Source organism: Theobroma cacao, chromosome 10, assembly GCF_053813885.1.
Source record: "Theobroma cacao isolate CCN51 chromosome 10, ASM5381388v1, whole genome shotgun sequence".
Taxonomy (NCBI): Eukaryota; Viridiplantae; Streptophyta; class Magnoliopsida; order Malvales; family Malvaceae; genus Theobroma; species Theobroma cacao.
Window position 1 is genome coordinate 20,541,678 of NC_142648.1, and position 16,867 is coordinate 20,558,544.

The 16,867-nt window shown below is 30.1% G+C and overlaps 1 pseudogene; it reads left to right on the plus strand.

Annotated features, from left to right (window-relative positions):
• Positions 1-3,304: 3,304 nt before the first annotated feature.
• LOC18586834 (T-complex protein 1 subunit gamma pseudogene) lies at positions 3,305-4,378 on the plus strand (annotated as a pseudogene).
• The last annotated feature ends 12,489 nt before the right edge of the window (positions 4,379-16,867 follow it).

Below are 16,867 nucleotides of genomic sequence, written 5' to 3' on the forward strand. Positions count from 1 at the left end.
TAACATATAAAATCATAAATTTCAACACAGTCTCCATATACTCAATTTTCCCAAAACAATATTTGATTTCAAAACCAGTATAAATCTCATTTTTTATTAAAAAACATTTTAATTGGAAAACATAATATTTTATAATTTAAATTCACCATTCAATAAAAGCATCAAACAAGTATAATAACTCTAGATATTTAAGACGATAAATTGTCCACTCACAGTTCTAGGAGTCGATGTACTCCTAATCCCAGTCTTCAAGCACAATTTTCTGTACTTTTACCAGTGTAATTTGCTCACCACCTATCCATAATGTGCAATACATAATTCACCACATCAATGCTTGACCATTATAAAATCAATTCAGGCTCGGTATATATGCATGATATGACATGCAACTTATCCGACTACCGCTTAAATGCGGTGCTAACCTAATTCGGCCTATTACCCGATTAAATTACTAACGCGTCCAATTTAATCTCAAATTAATTTTTTTCAGTTTCTATACCTCAATTGCACCCAAATTGACTTAATATCCCTCAGTGTGGTGCAAATTATCAGTCTCGATAGCAAATTACGAAAATACCCCTAATGGGTAAAAATTCGTATTTTTACTCCGAAAATTCCCATTATTTTTCTAAACTCATAATTCATCATTATTCATCATAATTCCTCAAATAAACATCAAGATCATCAGCCAATATTCCCCTAGAAAATTCGGCCAATAATGGTAATGGAGGAAAATAAATTCTTTTCTTGTTGTTTTGTTCCTAAATATGTTAAACTAACTTAAAACACTAACATAACTTAAAATCAAATTAATCTAACAAGTTTCTCTCTCCTAACCCATTTTTTCAGAATTGAATTCATCCTCAAATCACATGATTCAACCATGAAAAATGATAAGAAATGCATGGAAATGATAAATCTTAAGCTAAGCTTGAAAAATCATACCTTTAAACACTTGATTCCTTGAAAAATCACACTTTTTCTTTGAATTTTCTCACTCTAGGGTTTGTTCTTATTTCTCTCTCTCTCCTGCTGGTTCTGGCTGACCATCCCAATGAAAAATTCTGGAATTTTCAAGCCTTTTAATAGGCTTAATAAAATATTATTATTTTATTCACCTTTTGAATATTTTATTATTTTATTTTTTTCTAGCCATCTTTTTGACTTTCTTTTTCTACCACTCAATCCTCTTCACTTATCCATGTCTTCCATGAAATTTCTAGACTTTTCCAAAGTTTTGGTGGAGCAAATTTTTAAAAATTACACTTTTACCCCTGTAAAGTGAAAAATTACATTTTTACCCCAAAAAATGAGAAATTGCCCATAGACATATTTTTCATCCCTTATACTCATACAATTCTCCAATTTGTCAAATGTGATCTAAATTCTCTCAAAATCTCAAATTTTGTCTGCGAGTGAAAAAATTATAATTTTGCCCCTAGATAGTGAAAATTTTGGTTTGACTCCGAATTGATCCTCGAACTCCTAATTACCATTTTGAGTCATCCTTGAACTGTGAAACTCTTAATTTCACCTTAAAATTCCTATTTGAACTAGTTCGAGGCTTAATCGACTTACTGATACCATTAAGGGCAATATCGTCTTTTAACAATTTCTCGAACTTCCTAAATATACAAACATTCTATCGAGCATGTGAATGATATTATAATTATTTTACAAAGCAGGGTTTGACACAGCCCTTGAGGAATTTTCCAAAAATAAGCATCTTACGGGATTTTGGAAGTTAAGGCTTTTAGAGGTTATTTAAGAGGCCTTTTCAGAGGTTTTTCGGAAGAGGTAGCAAGTAATTTCTCTAGAGAAAAAGAGCCGAAAACAAAGCAAGAAAGAAAGAGAATTTGAGAGAAAATCAAGATCACAAAGCTTCATCTATTAGTTTTTTCTCTTTACTTTTGTGTTTTTCTTATTTTCTTTGATCTGGATTAATGCCTAATTTTCTTTGGATGAAGTTTTTATTAGATATTATGAGCTAAACTATTTTTCTAGGATTGTGGTGGATTTCAACATGTAATTTGAAGATTTGTTTCTCTTTATTCACAATGAATAGGTATAGTTTTGTTTATTCAAATTTGTTCTTAATGCTTTTGATTGTCTGGCCAACAGTTAATTAATTTGTGAATCTAATTGAGACTCGATAGAGAGATTTTAGATTGAACTAAGATTTGAATATTGTATGTTCATGTCACTTAGGTAATATGATTCGCAATTCGAGTAAACATATACGAATTGCCATACATAGCCAAATTAAAACACTAGCTTAATGAACCATATTTAATTTATTACTATAGACATATAGTGACCCAATTAAGTTAGGTATTTATGCAAGCATCTCAACAGAGACTTGCACATAACTTTGGATTCTAAGTTAATAAAACCACCCATGAATGTGAAAAATAAAAGAAGCTACTATCAGATGAAGTATTGAATGAACTTATAATCTTAGGTTTTAATCTACTGCCTTTCTTGATTAAATTTTTAGTTTTTATTAATTAGTTTAGTGTTTAAGTAAATTTAGTTGCAATTATTTTTCTACAAAATTGAGTTACTTGAATAAGATTAATTGGCATAATTTTAGTACTCAGTGAAAAATTAAGAGCAAATCTCTATGGGATACAATTCTAAACTTACTGTCTATATTACGTGTTCGATACGTATACTTGCGTGTGTAAAATCAACAACAATCATCCTAATGAATTGGAGGAATCTAATGTTGACATAGAAGCTAGGCTATTTAAGGTTAAAAAAATTGGGAATGAGTTTTTTGCATTTATTGTTTATTGCAAAGATCGAAAGCTTGTATTGTTTTGCTAATTGGTGCTAGCAAGGATCTCCTAAATGAAGTGGAAAGAAATTTGCAAGTTAAGTGATTTACGTGCTACTTCCATCTCTTAACGGAATTGTGTTCTGAAGCTTGTTTCAATTATAAGATTTCATGTCTTTGCAAGAAACAAAATCAAGAATCCAAAACTTGTACCTCGTGGTGGTGCTACAGAATTAACTGTTTGTGCCACGTTGAAGTAGAAAAGTTCATCTGTTGAAGGCATAGAAAAGGTGTTTGACGCTTTCATGCATCACTTTGATTGGTCCAGAGTTATATGATTTTGAATATTAATCTTCCTTAATTTTCAAATTATTCCCCACGTTTTAAGAGATTTAGTTGTGTAATTTCCTCAGTTTTTAGTTATTAGTGTGTTTATATTCACTGGTTGTGTAACAGTTCCCCTATGAAGCTGCTTCTATTGCTTTAGGAGCCGTACAGTGTGCTTTGGTATAGAATTGTGGGGTTTAGGTGATTCAAATTATGACTACTCTACAAGGAAAGGTATGACCGTTACTGGAGTGCAATTATATGCTTTTGATGATACACTTACCTGCTTTAGTTTCTGTTTTCTCAAATTATGATTATAGCATGCAAATGGTGAAAATGCTTGGATTGGCATAGATGAGAACACTGGTGCCATTGCAGACATGAAAGAGCAAAAGGTACGATTATGTTTGTGCATTTTCGTTGAATAAATTACATTAATGGTCCTCAAACTTCCATTAGATTTTCACTTTATTTACCATAACTTTTCATTGTTGTAATTTTCATCCTTAACTCTGCCCTCAAGATATTAAGTCAGATGAAACTGTCCACTTTAGAGCCATGTAAGGAAACCTGCACCCTTTATTCCACTCAGTTGAAGAGATTTCTGTATATCTGCAACTCCTATGGCTATGCTTTTGTACATAAAGGAAGGCTGGACACTTGTGAGGCAAAATAAAGAGTTTTGAATAGGATTATTTTTTTTCTTTGGCTATAGAGGAGGAGGAGAGAACAAAAAATTATGATAGAAAAAATATTGTTTTAGATTTCATTAACATCTGCATGGCATCTTACTTGGCACTGAAATGCTTCAATTCCACCCTTACTAACATCCCTTTGATGGCAAGACATAAATACAAACTTTTTAATGAAGGTTCTAGATGAAAATTGCAATGATTAACAGTTTAGGTGGGAAAGTGAACTCTTGTGAAAGTTTGAGGATAAAGCATTTCTTCTTTGCATTTCTCAACATGAGTTCAGTCTGATGTCTTTGTAGCATGTGGGAAAAGTATATCAGTCTTTTGTTAACGAATCATTGGAAAATCCATGTATCAGATTTGGGATGCATACAATCTGAAGGCACAAACCTTCAAGACAGCCATAGAAATGGCTTGCATGCTTCTAAGAATTGATGACATTGTAAGTGGGATTAAGAAGAAGCAGGCTCCTAGAGCTAACCAAGCTCCATCAAAACCTAAGGTTGAGACACAAGCAGATCACTACAAGAAAACTAATTTTTTCCGATGGAAAAAATTCGTTGGAAATTTTCAATAAAATTCCAACGAAAATTTATTTGGACTTTTTCCGATAGATTTCTAATGGAATTTTTTCAACAGAAAATTTTCATCGAAAATCCATCGAAAATTTCTTTGTGCAAAAAATATTATTCCCGTCAAACTTTCCGATGGAATTTCCAACAGAAAATAATCCGTTGGAAATCTGTTGGAAAGTTTAAGAGTTTCAAAAAATTTAAAGCCCACTAGATTTTCCAACAGAATTTTTCATTAGAAAAAGTTATTATCAACAGAAATTTTTCAAAGAAATATTCCGTTGAAAAATTTTGTCAGCATTATTGTTTTTTATTTTATATATAAAATATATTAAGAATTTTTTAAAATTTTATTAATCCTTTATAGGAAATATGTTTTTTTATTATTATTGGGAGAGGGGAGATTCGAACCCTGCTTTTTAGGCAGGGGAATTATGCACCAACTAATGAGACAAATGCTCAGATTTCCTTTATAAGAAATATGTTAATAAAATTAAATATATACATACTGAGTTTTATATTATTAAAAATTTAAATATGTTTTCTTTTGGTTATTTTTTTATTTATTTTGAAAATTTTATTCAATCATAAATTATAAATCAATAGTTCCAAATTCATTAATTTTGTAAAATAAAAGAGTTTATAACAATAACATAATCAATTTTTTAATTTTATAAAAATAGATGATAAAATCTAATAATAAATTAAACAAAAACTAATAATACTTTAGATACATACTAATATTAGTTAACATAAATTAAGAAGAGAAATATATAGTAAACTTATTAATATAATATATTTAGAATATATTAATTTATTATATGTATGTATATATATTAGAATTATAGCAATGGAATATATATATATATATATATATATACATAATTATTTATATGTATTATTTATAAAAAAATATAAGCTTGTATTAATATGAAATTACAAGTTATCAACTTTAAATGATATAACTTTATAAGTTAATATATATATATATATATATATATATATATGTAGGATATTTAATATGTTATAATTATTACACTTAAGTTTTATATGTAAGCTTATAATAAATTTTATTTATATGATTTCAGTTAATAACTTTATTAGTTATTACCTTAGTTTTTATAACATATTATTTATAATTGGTTATTAGTTATACAAACTTTGTAAAATATATATATATATATATATATATATATATATTATAACATATAATTTGTGTCATTCATATATATACAATAAAATAATTCACTATCAGAAAATCGAGCAACTATGACGGAAAACTTTCTGTCATTATTTTTCTGTCACAGATAATGACTTATAGTGACAAAATTGTGACGATTTTATGACAGAATTAATGATAATTTGTTTCTGAGAATTTGTGATAGATTTAGTGATGAATTACTGATAGAATTGTGACAACAATTTAAATCTGTCACTAAATCCGTTACAATTAATTTGGGCACAAAATTTTTTTCTTGGTGCCAAAATTAGTGACAAAATCTTTTGACAGAAATCGTTATGATATTAGGATTTCTTATTTGGTGACAAAATTAGTGACAAAATTATGACAGAAATTTAATTTGGGTAGCTCAAGTAAATAATATTGCCTAATTTAAGTATAGTTACAAATTATTGTGATAGAATAATCTGTCACAAGGATTAATTTAATTTAATATTATATTTTTGTGACAAAAATATTGACGGATTTGTGACAATTAATTTGAAAGAAAAAAGAGGCGTCTTGCTAAATTAAAAATAAAATTGGTCGTCACAAGTTTGTCATTGAAAATCTATCACAAAGGTTATTGCAACATTATTTATATAATTAAACAAAAAATTAAATACTTTCATTTGGATAAAATAAAAATATTGTATTTTAGTTTTTTGTGTATACTATATATTTGAGCTTTTATAAGTATTTAAAATTGGTAACATACGTGCATACATACATATATATAGATAAACTTGTATTAATTAATATGAAATTACATATAGTTATATATTTTAAATGATATAAATTATATGTTAATATTAATATATGATATTAAATATGACAACTTAAAAAACCCAAATCTCAAAATCTCAAAAAACTCTCTAGTGACCACGCACCTCAAATTATTAATAAAAAAGCTTAATATTTGAACGTGTTAAGGCATAACATATAATTTATGTCATTTCATATATATACAATAAAGTAATACATATAGATAATATTATATAAAATTAATAATTACTTATACTTATTGATGTATAAGTAATTAATATTTTACAAAATAATAAATTTAGTTAATAATTAATAAATATTATATTATATATAAAAAATAAGTAATATTGATTTTGTAATTTAATAATATTAAATATATTATATTATAATATTTAACAAACAATATAATTTATGTTCCATACATTTACCAACTCTGCCAACTATTTTTTTTTTCAACTCTAAACCTATTATTCTTTTCATTAAAAGCATAAACAATTACTAAATAACCAATTCCCATGCTCGGAATGTAATTTTCTTAATTTGCTCAATATTAGTTGAACTTGTATCTCAAAATTCCGAATTGAATCTTTGCCTTATCTGATAAAAAGAATTATTTCATTAGCTCTTGACTCTACTGTAACTGGTTTCAAAAAGTCAATAACCAAGAATATGCCTATCATTATTATTTTTAAACGTGAACAATAAAACCAAATAATTATCTTATCTCAATTATAATATCTTAAAGCTTGCATCATTGTACAGTCAAAGTATGTTATTTTCATTTCCCATTGCCCCAATCAATGTTTTATTAGTCAAAATCGTTAGGTGATTTTGGAACAACATTTTCTATGAGGTTTCGTAGAAATAGCAACAATTTCAGAAAACAAAAATAAAATAAAATAAATGAGACTAGTGAAAGACTAAGTGCTTGTTTGGCCTGACTTTTTTCTACTTTATCTACATTTTAAAAGTAAAAATCAGGTCAAACATAAATTTTGAGAAGCTCTTAAAAAAAAGTAGCTTTTTTTTAAAAAATTAAAATTTTTAAAAAAAGAACTTCAGAAAAAGTTCCTGTGAGGAACTTTTTCTTCTCTTCTTTTAAAAATACAAGAGAATTTTTATTTTTATTTCAAAAATATCATCATCTGTTAAAAATAATTACAATATTACCATTTCAAAAAAATAAATACCATCTACGATAATTTTAACCAAAATTATAACTTATAAAAAGAAATTTACTAAACAACTTTACCTTAATTTTAAAAGCTATTATTTTTTATAAGAGCTTCATAATAGCTTTTAAGCTAGAAAAAAGTCAGGCCAAATAGGCTCTAAGTCAATCCGACATAACTTTTTGCTTTATACTTTGAAAAAGATAGAAACATCCCTTCTAAGATTTATTGATTTGTAACCATCAAAATATATTAGAAACACCACTTGGCTAAACTCGACATCTAAGCCAACTTAACCATCCAAAATTGTAGCCCATATGGCTGGCAATCCATCATAAATATATCAAATTACTTATGCCTATTAATGGCTTCTTAGGTAGCTTAGGCAACAACTTAGATGCTAAAACTCTAAGGCACAATATCAAGGATAGTGGAAGTTTATGATGGCATAAATGATATTGTATTGCTAATAAATTGCTCAAACTAATTAAGTTTGCTGCAAATTATATTATTTTAATTTATATTTTAAAATGTTTAAATATATTTCATAATGCCATGTTTTTGTCAACATTTTTTATTGTAAATATGTATGGGAATTACTCTTAATTGTTATATTTTGATGTATACATGTATACATACATACATATATATATATAAAAGAATAATATGTTATTATATATATTTAATTAATTTGTACATATATATTAATATATGTTTCTTTTAGGTCACGTGAATGAAGTAAATCAAGTTAAGAACAGAAGTGAGCAACGTATTCCTTTTTCAAGAAAACTTTTTAGTGTAGTTTGTGGTAGATATGGAGAATATATATGTGATAAGGTGGGATAATTGAACTTTTTAATTCATATTTTACCACGTCATGCCCTTGGTTTTTACTAGTAATCTCTCTAACTTAGTATCCAATGTGTGTTTGCTTTTGTAGACAGATGACATTTGTAGCATGGAGTGCAAATCCATTTTTTTGCAAAGCCTACAAATAACTAAGGTTCTCATGCCCTTTCAATTTTTTCACAGTAGCAAATGATGTCTCTATTTTTACTATTTTTAATTTATTAACTATGTCTTATTTATTGTATTTTTAGAAATCCTTGAGCAACCAAAATTCATTGCTCTCATCATCTAAATTGACATTTATCTCTTTGTTGCTTGAACTTGCGGAGGACACTTGGGATTACAGCAACCATCGTTGGTCAAAAAAGAGATATAGTCTTTGTTCCTACAAATGGTATGTGATGTCTCTCTTCTGTTGTTAGACTTGGATGCCTTTTTAGTATGGTATACAATAACATATTTAGCTTTATGTTTATATTTGTTTAACATTTTTAGATATTGTGTTTATGACGATTTTTATTTACATCAACTTTATTTTGAATTTTAGATTTTAATGTGTATTTTCTTTTTATAAATTTTGAATATGAAGTTCATGTTCAGATTATGTGATAGCCCTAAATTTTAATCTAGTCATTGAAAGCAATCATATATTATACTTGCAGTACTATTCCCCTATTTCTCTCTCTTTTCTCTCTGATTGCTGCATACCTTGTGGCAAACCTACTCTTCTATCCTCTTTATAATTTGTGATGCATGGCTTTAACCTATTATTGGTGGTTTATTTTTTCTACAAAGTTGGTTGATAGTTTTCCTGTCCTATCCACTTCTAAAACTTCACTCTTGTTTTCTTTCTTTTCTAGGTTAGACTACATGGCCATAATTGGATCATTTCTTGTTTAGGTATTTTTGTTTTCTCTTCAAAAGCAATGGTGTCAACTTCTGCCTTAAGAGTTTGTAAAAGAATTCCTTGAAATTTTGTAGAAGAAACTAGTTGCAAACCACTTGTAATCCTGCATATATGATATGATGTTTCTTTTTTGTTGGTGGACTTGGATACTTTTTTCGTATGGCATACAATAGCATATTTAGCTTTATGTTTATATTTGTTTGACATTTTTAGATATTGTATTTATGACAATTTCTAATTACATGAACTTGACTTTGAATATTAGTTTTTAATGTGTGTTTCTCTTATAAATTTTGAATGCAAATTGTGGATGTCAATTAATAATTTATTACCGAAATTTTAATTGATAATTTTCGTTGGAAAGGCATTACCAACGATGTAAAGCCCGACTTTATAAATACTTGTCATGACATGCATGTAATGGATAACATGTTTGCATGCTAGAAGACTCCCAAAAAATTTACAAAAGTAGGTATTGTACCTAGAAATACAACCAAGTTGATTTAAGCATCGAACTAGATCAAATAGAGATTTTAGGGTGAAATTGAGAATTTTAAAGTCTCAGAATGATTTAATATAGTGATTCGAAATTCAAGGATCAATTTGGAGTCAAATTGAAAATTTTGCTATCTAGAGGTAAAATGGTAATTTTGCCACTAGATGACAAAAACGGGAAATTTTTCAAAGATTTTGATCACATCTGACTTATTGGAATATGATTTGAGGTTGAGAAGTGAAAAATTGTAATCTCAGCATTTTTCAGAGTATAAGGGTAAAATGGTAATTTTGCCACTCCAAGGTCAAAATTGTAATTTTCCACCACCAGGACACTTGTCCTGCACATGGTCTTCCCTTATCCTCATTTTGACCTTTGACTAATCATGTGGTGGAGATTGGAAGCATAATTATTAAAGTATAAAAAGAAAAATAGACTAATAAGAATGTGACATGTGTCAAGCAAGGATATTTTATTATTTTTTATAAAAATCAGCCTATAAACCCCTCATTTCTCTCCAAATATTCGGCCACACCAAGAACAAAGGGAAAAAGGAAGAGAACAAACCCTAGGTGGGGAATTTGAAGAGAAAAAGTGTGGAAAATCAAGCAAAATAAGTGAAAAAGGTAAGATTTTTCAATTTAAACTTGAAATCTATTTTCCTTAAGCATTTCTCCTTATTTTTCATGGTTAAATTACATGTTTTCATGATGAATTCATTGCTGGTCAAAATGGGTATGGAGAGAGAAAGATGTTGGGTTGATTTGATTTTAAGTTATGTTAGTGTTTTAGTTAGTTTAGCATATTTAGAAGCAAAAAAACAACAAAAGAATCCATTTTTCCCATGAATCTTCATTGGCCAAATCTTCCTTGATATGTGTGGGAGATGGATTGTTATTATTTCAAGAGAAATGGCTTAGAAAATGATGAATAATGGTGAGAAAATTAAGTAGGAAAAATCACGGTGTTAGTGCACTGTAATGGCCAAATTTTTCCATGAAGAAATGGGAAGGTTTTGATGCTGAAATTGGTGTTATTTGAATAATGTTTAGTGAATTGAGGTATTAGAAAAGAAATGGAGTAATTTGGGATTAAATTGGACGCGTTAGTAATTTATTCGGGTGATGAGACGAATTAGGTCAATACTGGGTTTAGATAGTTACCAGTGCATTTTTGCATTCCATATCATGCATTAGTAGTCTAAATTAGTTTGATTTCAATTTAGTACCAATGTGGTGAATTTCTCGATTTTGTACTATGTCAAGGTGGTGAGTCCTCCGATAAAGGTAAGAGAATTACACCTGAGGATCAATAGTCTGAGTATTTCGAGAATCTGCACTCTAGACATAGTGAGTAAACTTATGTCATTTTAATTAACTAGGATGACTTTTAAATGATTTCATGAATTCTTTGGAAAAATGGATTTAAAAAGATAAATTTTCATGTTTTATGAATAAATGTGTTTCAATGAAATTAATTTATAAATTGTTTTGAAATTAATAATGATTTCGAAAAATAGAGTACACGGAGACTGCTATTTGTTGCAATGTGATTGTTTACATTGATTGGCTTATGATAAATTGAGCATGATTGGCTGGGTGACAATTATATTGAAATACGGATTGGTTGTTTACCTTGAAAGGCTGTGCATTACAATAATTGTCATATCATGTTATTGAGTTTTATTGATTGTGCAATAACTATTAGCTTAATGCAGTAGGCAGGTTCCGTGGACTAGCCTATGAGAGGGGCACGGTAACCCCGTTTATATGTGCTCACCTTAGTTGTAAAGGCACGTAGGGTAGCTCCTAAAGTGATATTTGAGTTCACTTCATGCCGAACCACCACGTGATGGTGAACTCAGCCAACGCCAAGGAACAGCTATGATGTCCAACGAAAAATGTGTTTTATGTAAAATGTGAATTTTTAACAGCCTTGGCGGTCTCGGTAGGATGCCTCGGCCAAGGTGTCCCCAAGGATGGATTTATGACACAAGCCTAGTTTTTATGAGATTTATAAGCTTCTTTACGTATTTTGAATGAAATGTGTTCTAATGTTGTGACCCAGTTTACGATGATTTACTTTATCATCTCCATGTACTCAACTCTAGATGTTTATGATGATGTCTGTTTACTCACTGAAATTTTATGATCTCACCACCCTCATTTCCATCTATTTCAGGCTCAGATTAGACTGTAGATAGCTGATATCATCGAGGACTATTGTGGGATTTGTATTCCTTCAAACTGTAGGTTTTTAGTCATCTTTACTTTTGTTTATTCGGGGGGGGGGGGGGCCCACTTGTTATTGTAAATTAAATTTCGTACTCTAGATATCTATACTACTGTATGTAGGAATTTATTTTGCTTTGACGCTGTAAAAATTATTTACGCAGTGTTTTAAAAATATTGTTTTATAAGAAAAATCGAATATTTTACTTAATATTTCTTTTATTTTCTTTTTATGTTCAATTAATCATAATTTCGTTTTAAATGAAGATTTTAGACTTTTAAACTCATTTTGATTATGAATTATTTGTTTTATACTTGTAAATTACATTTTAGCCGATTTCAATTTTTTTGAAAAAATGACCAAAATACCCTTGTGAGACGAAAATTATTATTTTATTTATTTTAAGTTGGAAATAGTTTAAAATATTTTAGAACGTGGTATTTGGTAATAGTTTCTCACAAGGGAAATGAGAAACTGTTATTAAAGCCTTGCGGGGTTTCGGTTGACATTTGGGGTAATGAGTGTCTATCGGGACGTCGCGACAGTTGTCACGGGCTCGAGAGGAGTACCGGGTCATGACAATTCGGTTGGTATCAGAGCTTTTGGCTTTAAAGTGGTTTTTTTAAAAAATTTAAAGTATCAGTGTGGCCTCAAATTAAGTTAGGTTAGGTCGAATAGAATGCATGCATCTACATATAGAGCCTAAGGTTGCCTAAACTTGCTCGTAATCTTTTATAGATTATAATGCCTCCTCGACACGGATGCCCACCTCTCACTAGATCGGTTGGGAGGGGAAGAGGTCGTTCTCAACATCGTCAACTAGATGCAGTAGAGGAGGAATCGATTGTATCCACCATTCGGGCAGCACCTGCTGCTAAGCAAGCCGAGACTTCTCCACATCCTCCGCCACCCACTAGCATTCTTGTCATGTCTCCTGAGGCAGCATAAACATTGGCAGCTTTCTTTACTGCAATGGCTGGTCAAGCTCAGACTGGTCAGGTTCCACCTGTAGTACCACTAGTTACTCCTTCAGTTCCGCCAGTACAGGATGTATCCATTTCTAAGAAGCTGAAGGAGGCTCGGCAACTTGGTTGCATGTTTTTCACAGGTGAGTTGGATGTGTCACTACTCGGTACTCCCTTTGAGCCCGTGACAACTATCGCGACGTCTTGGTAGACATTTGTTACTCAGAGTGCCATCTGGAACCCCGCAAGACTTTAGTACCATTTTTCTCATCTCCCTTATGAGTAATCATTTTCAAACCTCATTTTTAAAGAATTTTAAGCTTTTTCCCTTTCAAAACCATGGAAAATTAATTTTCACCTCACAAGGGCGTTTCGTCATTTTTCCTTGAAATTTTTCAAACACGACTAAAAATGTAGTAGATGAGTGGAAAACACATATTTCATGATTTAAAATAAATTTGAATGTCTAAAACATTTATTAAAAATGATATTGCAACTATTTGAATAAAATAAAAATATTTAAAAAATATTCTAATTTCTTGTAAAACAATATTTATAGAGTCATCGGTAATTAATTTTTTTTTGTAATGTAAAAGCTAAATAAATTCATACGTACTATAATACAGATAACCGGGATATAAAATTTACTTTACAGTGACTCGTGGGCCCACAAGGAACAAAAGTGCATAAAGGCAGTAAACCTACAGTTTTTGGAGTAATAAAGCCGACTATAGCCTTCGACGATATTACCTAACTACACACTATCCTGAGCTTGATATGGGTGGAAATGAGGGTGGTGAGATTATATAATCCCAGTGAGTAAACAAATACCATCTAAAATATCTAAAGCCGAGTAAATGGAGACAATTAAAATAAATCATCATACTATAATTTCATTACCTTTCAACTTATTTCAACCAAATAAACAACTAGGCTTATGATTTCCTGAAAAGCTTGGCTCGTGTCAAAAATCATTCTCATACTCAGTTATCAGGGATCCCTTGATCAAGGGCTATCCCAAGTGAGTCCGCCAAGGCTGTTAAAAAGTCATGTATGCATAAATTATGTTTTTATTTTGAAAACATAGCCATTCTTTGGCGTTGGCTGAATTCACCCTTACATGGTGGTTTGGCGTGAAGTGAACTCTAAAAGTGGTAGCCTCAGGAGTTATCCACCCGCGCCTCTCATACTGAGGTAAGATATAACGGGGTTTACATGCATTTTCAAATGTCAACATCTCTCATTATGTATAGGGATCCATGTGTTCACATGCCTTGGACTACATTCCCCTTTATTCATCCACATCCCAATCCTAGTTTCAATATAATAATTATTATAGTGCATGTCAACCTTCTTATTATACTTGCTTATAACTTCATATCATTTATATCATTTGCAACCATATGCTTGAGTTTTATCATGCTATATCCTCACATCACAATGTCATTAATCACATCTCACCTAATAAATGTCACTTAAAAACTTAGACTGTTTCGAATCATGCATGCCTTATGCATTTTCAAATTCTAATTTTCATACTACCTTAGGAAATTTTCATTATCAAGCTTCATTATCCAAAATATCTTCATTCATCCTTTATTCTGTTCTTCCATACTAATGTGATATCATTCTCCCTAGACCAATTTGCAGTTTGTACTGAAAACTGTAAGACTTGAAATAAGGTTCTTCTAAGTACTTTTCAATGTCAATACAAATTTCACTTCCAACTTACGGCTTCCTCTTTACAGCCACATAATTTAATGCTAGCTTCCACAAAATCCGTAGCAAAACTCTTCTTGAGTATTTCCTTGGGAATATCTACCTTAGACTTATGTCTCACAGTATATGATCACTTAACTTGTGACTTAGCCATTTGGCTCCTTTGCAAATTTCAAAATCACACATCTCATATTAATCTCGTATAATTTCATAATTCTTCCTCAAAGATGTTTAAATATTCTTGAAACACTTAATCACTTATTTACTCTTTCATACTCTAAGTATATCATTGCCATAAAGGCATGCCTAACTACTCATGCTTCAACTTATCTCCAAGGGTTTCTATCATACCCCGTAATTTACTTGTGTTGTCACTAATCCTTTCCTTTCAACAAAGTCAAGACAAGATTAGTACATTCTCATAACAATATTCTATATAAACTCATTTGCTATATCATTCTTGAAATCTCCATTCACACTCTCATCACTTGGTATTGACATCTTTTATCAACATCTCAATATTCATCTAACCTTTCCCTAACTTCCTCTTTAACCTTTTACAATATTCACTTTATTTATGAAGATTTGACTTTAGTCAACATATTATTCCTTTTAACACTCCACATGTTAATTTATTTTTTTATGTAGCCATCTCAAAAACTCTCTAACTTTTCTTTCTCTTACATGCCCATATATAAGGCAATAAAGAAACTCTACAATTTCACTCATTATATTTATCTTAATACCTCCCCAATGCACTTAAGACTCTAACAACAAAGCTTAGCATCAAAACCAATAACCATATTTCAACTCGTGAGTTTCATCTTTATGCCGCTTACAATTTACTCTTACTTTCTAACCATTAGGGGTTCTTAACGCGACAGAGTTTGATGGTCAGTACTGTGGCATTACAACTGTTTGTATTCACATTATCCTAGCAGCTCTTCCACCTTTAAAGCTACTACCTCAATTATTCACAATCGTGTGGCTTCCCTCTGAGTCTATACCACAATTAGCAAGACTAACTTTCTATCACAAATGTGCAATCAGAACACTGATTTAACGTATTTATTTTGCCACTAACATTCATATATCTTTACCATAACATTTAGTACGAGTTTGCTCAAGCAAAAATCTCCAAATTTATTCATAGTTACATGTATCTCAGATTGCCCATCACTTATCATCAGTCAATAAATCTTACTTTAGAACACTCTTTCCATATTGTATAGTAACTTCACCATATAGTATCACGACACTATATTCCTCCATTCTACTATCATGCAAACTCCACAGAATTTAATTAGAAGATTTACGTACCTTAACTAATGCCAATTCCATTTAATCATATCTTAAATACTCCAAACTTGTAAATTACAACTCCAAGTGTATGTCCATATATTGATAATCTTTATATATTTCATGATCATGAAAACTACAACTTACAAACTAGCTTTCGATCATATGCACACTATTAGAACATTAGTTTCAACATGTTTAATTCTCCTTTGGTGATATGTTAAGATCATTCCTGGATACATTTCCATATTAACATTGATATGCCTTTACCATAGCATTTAGTGCAAATTTGATGAAGGAATTGTCTCCAAATAACTCTTAAATACATAATTATCAAATTGTACACCACTAAATGTTAAGATCTTGACTTTATCCATCAATAACCAATCACATTTGTTAAGCGAAAAATTTACTTAGTTTTTACACCTTGCCTTTGCGATCATAAGATCAAAGTTGTCTTAAACTTAGGATGCAAAAGTTCTCTCTCTTAGAGTATATCTAAGCATCAACATTTTCTAAATTCCTTACTCTGGGGAAATCACCTTCAAGACTGATCATTCGTATCATAGGCCACACTTTGAATCGAATAAACTTTTAAATTGATCTTTCAAGTAGTTCGTAATCAGTCTCAATTATAGAACTTCATATGGCACTTAGAATAGATTCGACATTTCCAAGTCATTTAACCTTAAGCTGCCAATTCCACATTTAGTCCTTTAATCCCTTGGCTCTCTCTTTTTCTATGCATAGCTAAGTTCAATCTCATCCTTAAAACAGATTTGTTTACTAACTTCTTACTTCATGACCACACATCAATTATAGTAATCATTGATACTCACTCTCGAGTTAATTCACGTGCTTATATCCATGA